This window comes from Callithrix jacchus, chromosome 4, assembly GCF_049354715.1.
Source record: "Callithrix jacchus isolate 240 chromosome 4, calJac240_pri, whole genome shotgun sequence".
In the NCBI taxonomy this organism is placed as follows: domain Eukaryota; kingdom Metazoa; phylum Chordata; class Mammalia; order Primates; family Cebidae; genus Callithrix; species Callithrix jacchus.
The window spans coordinates 144,207,929-144,214,341 of record NC_133505.1 but is presented as its reverse complement, the minus strand read 5'-3'; the positions used below and the strand labels follow the sequence as shown (position 1 = coordinate 144,214,341).

Genomic DNA, 6,413 nt, shown 5'->3' with positions numbered 1-6,413 from the left:
CCCAACTGCTCAGGAGGCTGAGGTGTGAGGATCACTGGAGCCTCCGAGGCTTGAGGATGCAGTGAGCTAAGATCACACCACGGCACTTCTGCACTCCAGCCTGGTTGACAGAAGGAGAACCTGTTTCAAACAAACAACAACACCCTCCCAAAAAAAGAGAGAGAGAGAGAAAAGAAAGAAAAAGAAAAGGAAAAAGGAGGCCCTAATGATGAACCAAATTCTCATTTCTTTTTTTTTTTTTTCTTGAGACAGAGTCTTGCACTGTCGCCAGGTGCCAGGCTGGAGTGCAGTGGCATGATCTCAGTTCACTGCAACCTCCACTTCCTAGGTTCAAGCCATTCTCCTGCCTCAGGCTCCCTAGTAGCTGGGACTACAGATGCACGCCACCACACCCAGCTTTTTTTTTTTTTTTTTTGTATTTTTAGTAGAGATGGGGTTTCACCATGTTGGCCAGGATGTTCTTGATCTCTTGACCTTGTGATCCACCTGCCTTGGCCTCCCAAAGTGCTGAGATGATAGGCGTGAGCCATCGCTCCCAGCCCCAAATTCTCATTTCTATCGGCCTTCCTGACTTCTCCATGGATATTCTGGCATTACAAATTTAGCTTATTAGAAAAACCAAACCCATGTTTTCCCTTCAAGCCCTCCCAGTTTCACTTATGGTCCTGCCTAAGTGAAAGCCATCATGCCCCCCCACCATTCCCCCCAAGACCTAAACTTGGAAGTCACTTTGTACTGCCCTTTCAGTGAGTCTGTCTCCAAAAGCTAGAGTCCATTCCTTTCCCACAGCCACTGTCCTAGTTTACTTTCTCATTATCTCATTTGTAGAGTATTACTGTAACACAAATGGCCTTGATTCTGGTCTCTCTCCTTCCAGCCCCTGATTTTTTGAATTTCTCATTAGCTTTGCATCCTTACATACATCCTCAGCTCCAGCCATGCCAAGCTCATGAAGATGTCTGCCTCATGGTGTCCTCTCAAGCTCTGTGCCTCGCACATTCTGTCCTGCCTTGGCTGCATTAAAAGGGAAGGAGTCAGGGAAGCAGTTTGGAAGCTAAGTAACTTGTCTGAGGTCACATAGAAAGTAACTGGTAGAGCTCAGATATGAACCCATGGCTTGCTGCCAGTGGCTTTCTGAGTTTGCACATTTATGCTGATATACCAGTTGGCATTCCTCCCCTCTTCTTGGATTGCACCAAAGGTCTCTATATAACGTTGATCTAGGTGGGCCCAGCCAGGGAGACCCTCAGCAACCAACAATCACTGAAATAAAGGATGATTTCCATGGATTCCTTTCTTCAGGTTGTAAAATAAGAAAAGCCTTGAGTTCCTCCTTCTTACTCATGCCACATTCTTGTTGTCTTCCATTCTCATCTTCTACAATGGCATCTTGGCATATTGAATATTTAAAGCTGAAAGAAATCGAGACAACCACAGAAGCAGAACATTCTCTGACCCTCTCTTTCTTTATCTCTACCTTCCTCCCCTGAAGAAGATCACAAAAAAATTGTCTGGCCTACTCCCCTGAAAGTCGGTTCTAAGACCCTCCTTCCAGAGCAGTCCTGGAGGCCAAGAAGAATCTGAACATACAGGCCTTGCTAAGTTCCGCCACGTTTATTACCATTAAATCATACCCCTTTGTCCTCCAATTACAGTTCTGTAAGTTTGATCATAAAAGTAATTTTCCCTCGGTCTTTGGTTCTTAATTTCTAAAGGCTCCATGTCACATAAAACTTACATTAATTAAATTTGATTATGCTTTTGTCCTGTTAATTTGTCTTTTGTTACAGTGGTGTCAGCCATAAACCTTGCGGTAAGTTAGGAAAATACATTATTTTTTCTCTCCTGCAACCAACAAGAAAGGGTTTTAAATTACCCCTAAAGAATCGCAAGAAGTCTTGTTCAACTTGTCACTTCTTTCCTATCTGATGGCCCAATTAGACAATGGCTTTCTGCTCTAAGTGCTCTGTGTTTCTTTCAGAGACTCTTAATAACTTGGTGGAGTGAGTTGGAGGTGAGGACTGGGGAGAAAAATCTCTCTGGTCCAGTGAAGAGTGAGCGTTTGATACTCAGACAAAAAGCCAGGTTGTGGGTGGCTCCTTAGGACACAGGCAGCTGATGGTGCTTTGCCAGTTATTCTGACAGTGTAGCCCAGGTCCTATGTTCTACAGAGCGGCGTGACTGTCAAATAGATCATAACCAAGATGTTTAAAGGTATGGTACTGGTTCTTGTGAAATATTTGTAACGTGGTTCCATTTGCTTCTCAGTAATTTAGAGCTGAGAAAGAAGCTACAGATATTTTCCATCAGTGTTTCTGGTTGACAAGTATTGGTACTGAAAATTATTTAACAGTTGTGAAGCCTGGCTGGGTACAGTGGCTCTTGCCTGTAATCTTGACATTTCGAGAGGCCTAGGTGGGAAGATCGCTTGAGCCCAAGAGTTTGATGCCAGCCTGCACAACATGGCAAAACCTATTTCTCCAAAAAACTTTTTCAAAAAAACTAGCTGGGCATTGTGGCTGTGGTCCCAGATACTCAAGAGGCTGAGGTGGGAAGATCACTTGAGCCTGGGATGCCAAGTCTGCAGTGGAACCATGACTGTAACCCCTACACTCCATCCTGGGCGAAAGAGGGAGACTCTGTCTCAAAAATAACAACAACAGCAACCAAAAGTTAGTAAAAACTTATTAATATGGGCCTCACAAGAATTAGAGTTTATGTTTGTTTGAAACAGTACCTAGGATAAAGCTTCACCTGACATTTCTCTGAAGCGAAAGTTTGCCAAATGCATTACTAGTATTAACAAAAGTGAAAGAAGCATTTTTCAGTTAATTATGAAAGTAAACTTTTCTCAGACACTCTTAGCAGAAATGCTAATTTATAAATCTGATATATCACAATCAGATTTCATCTATTGCTAACATATTATCCCCCAGCCAATAAAAGTGGTTCCTTAGACGCTACCAGTAGAGAAGCCTCTATTTCTTTTACTGTGTATATTTGAAAGTAAGAAAGGCTTATTTCTTTAGAAGTGCTTTATTATTCAGACTTTCCTTAGTTTAGCCAGAACTTCACAGAAAATCGTCTTTTGTTAGCGAGGCTTCCTGTTATATGAGACTTTCCATTTGAACACATGGGCATGAGTGCAAGAAGCATCCTATCTTTCACGTCATCCAAGTGACTGATGATTCTGAAGCTGTTTCTTCCTCGGGTCTCCTAGGTAGAGAGCAGAAAGCACGGGCTGGGTAACTAATCCTCTCTCCTCTCATTTCTCAAGGTGGCTTTAAGGTTGAAAAAAATTCTTCCTGAATTTTCCTTGTTCTTTTATTCTCCAAATTTTCTGATTTTTCTTTCTAAATACTCACTTCCCCTGAAATCCTTACAAAAATGTTAATAAAAAATAAGATAGAGAAAAAACTCTCGTGAAAGAGATTAAGAGACAGGGAGAGGAGAGAAGAGGAGAGGAGAAGCAAGGGAAGAAAAGAAGAATGGAGGAAGGAAGGGAGAGAAAAATGCACCAAAGAGGTGAAGAGAATTCAGCTCACAGAAAGAGAAGAAAGAAGAGAGAGTGAAAACGCACATGCTTAAAACAAGGTGGGTTGGGGTGAGAAGAGGAAGTAAACATAAAGGAGTGATGTTTCAGTTAACTCCTATCAAGCTCTGACAGGTCAACTCTTTTGCATTTTCTGAAAGCTGTTTTCTTCTTTCAGCAGAATCATTACCAGTTGTATGGCTTCCCCCTACGCGTCTTTATTCCAACAACTCAAAAGTCAGAAAAGAAAATTATTTTCACATTAGCAACTCATTAAATGCCTCCATATTTGTAGCTGGCTCTGAATGCATTGTTTTTACACATCTACGGGCCTACTTGGAGGCGTTGTCAGCCGGGGCACCGAGGCTGGGAGCCCTTCTGTCATGCATATGGTAAAGTGGGTGGGGTGGGGCTGTGTCAGAGTCATCCATCATCCTTCATCAATGTCACTACCTCCTGCAGGGACCCAGCCAATGGGCAGTCAGTCACTCAGGCCTGACAGCTGGCTATCAGTCCCAGGTGGGGGGATGTGTCTGAGCTTCCAAGGTGTTAGCTACCAGGGTGGCTCTTTTTGCTAAGATCTGTAGGTTCTAGGAAGCTCTCCACCTTCAGAATTATTAAGTATGTTTGTGATTTTACTCACCTCTGTGACAACTGGTCAGGGTCAGGCCAATGAATGGGAAGATTTGCTCTGTATTTACCTAAAATTGTGGTGGATCATCACGTAAAATCAAATATTGGGCAGTTGAGGCAAAAACAGTAGGCACTTTCATGCATGGCAAACTATAACGTTTACTGTAGTGTTAGACTTTCATATTAAGCAAGCCTAGACTAAATCACGGCTGCCTAATTAGACAAGGTACTAATGAGTTAAGGCTTTCTCTTTGTCTTAAATTGTCTCTTCATCTGAACCCCTAATTAGTGCCTCATTTTTTAAGTTGAGACATATCAATTATATATCAATATAAAATAAAGTTTACAATCTCAAGTATACAGTGCTATGACTTTTTGCACATGTACACATTACTATAACTATCTCCCTATAACTGTATTATAATCTATAATATAGACTATAAGCTTTTTCAATCACATAACTCACAATAACCCACATTACAGTAATTTGTATATATTTCTATGTCTTTCGTTGTGTTATAAACAGAAGATAAAGTCCTAGTCTTTGTCATACTTGTAGTTCTTGCAGTACCTGGCTTGATATATGGCCTAGTTTCACCTTTCTAAAAACAATGAAAAATTCTCTATGTAATTTTGAATTCAGAGTAGGTCCTTAAAAAAAAAAATCTCATGAACCTAGCCTTAACAAACAGGAGGCCAATGAAAGAAGAAAATGGAATAAATGACAGCTTCCCCACTTCCTAATTGCCAACATTCAGTTTCCCTCAGCAAATATTTTTTGAGGAAGTGCTAGATGCTAGTACAGGCTCTATGTTCTCACAAACAAACCTCTGCCCTCATGGAGTTCACATTCTAATGGGGAAATGATTGTCTACTCTTACAGAGAGAGGAGTTTAAGCGTTTATATGAGGGATTATTACAAGACAGCAAAAAGACCCTGCGCGCTCCAGTCTCGGTAGTGGAGCGGCCTCCCGCCGTCTCCTCTGCAAATGGGCTCCGTGGCCTAGCGCCTCCGTCCCCACCACCCGTGATCGTGCGCCGAGGCCGGAGGGGTCGCCGCCCAGGTCCCACCAGCCCGCAAGTCAGAACATGGCCGCCATCCCCTCCAGCGGCTCACTCGTGGCCACCCACGACTACTACCGGCGCCGCCTGGGTTCCACCTCCAGCAACAACTCCTGCAGTAGTACCGACTGCCCCCGGAAGCCATTCCCCACCCTCCAGGTATCCCCAAGGCTGACCCAGGTCACTGGTAGGCCAGCTTCCTTTTCGGGAAGTCCACCCTCCCGTTCATGGCCACGGTGCTGGAGTCTGCAGGGCACCCGGAACCCTGCCAGGCCTCCCGCAGCGTGACCACCTGTGGCCTGGCTCAGGACGCCCTGAGGAAGGAGCCTGGTGGTCAGCCCAGCACAGCCAGCGCTGGGCCGCCGTCCTGACCTGAGCGATGACCACCAGCTCCAGGCCTGCGGAGGTGCTAGGCCACCAGAGCCCCTCCCGCCCCCAACCCCCCACAACCCCCGTAGATTAGGCGGCTGCAGCCAGCAGACCGCCACATCCACACAGCAGACACCAAAAAGGAGTGAGGGCTCGGCTCTCCACCGCCCGGCCCGCCCCAGCCCTGAGCAGCTTTCCTGACACCTGGAACTGTGCATATGGCACCAAGCGGAAAATAAACTCCAAGCAGCCACATCCTGCTCCCCCGCAAAAAAAAAAACAGCGAAAAATCCTAGACATATTTGAATCGTGTTTTAGCAAAATTTTAATGGAGTCTGATTTACTCTCCTATTCCATAGAAGGGTCAGTGCAATAAAAACTCTGCTAGCCCAACGCTGAAGGAAAGGCAGGCATAGAAAATCTGCATATTTATTTTAATTTTACATATGAACACTTTGGTCATGGCATATTAAAAGTTAGTCCTGGGATGGAGACTAGTACATTTAAAATCATTGCCAGTATCAAGATGGACCAAAACCCCATAAAGGGTACTCAGTTGACTGACAAATGTTTAGGAAAGCTTTATATTTCTCTGGCAAGACGGTTCTTTTCTATCTCTGCTTTCATTTCTTCTTCCTTGGTCTTAACTAAGTTAAGCCTTGCGGGCAGAACAAACTTATAGACAAAAAGAAAGTTAGTTGAGTGACGTAAGGAAGTCAGCAGTGAGGTACAGAACCAGTAGGATTAGCTACAGCTCCACGTTTGCCTTATTTGAACACAGTTTGAACACTCAGAAGTCTATGAGTGGTTGAAGTAT

General features: G+C 44.1%; 1 pseudogene; it reads left to right on the top strand.

Annotated features, from left to right (window-relative positions):
- Positions 1–5,110: 5,110 nt before the first annotated feature.
- LOC100394115 (pancreatic progenitor cell differentiation and proliferation factor pseudogene) lies at positions 5,111–5,598 on the top strand (annotated as a pseudogene).
- The last annotated feature ends 815 nt before the right edge of the window (positions 5,599–6,413 follow it).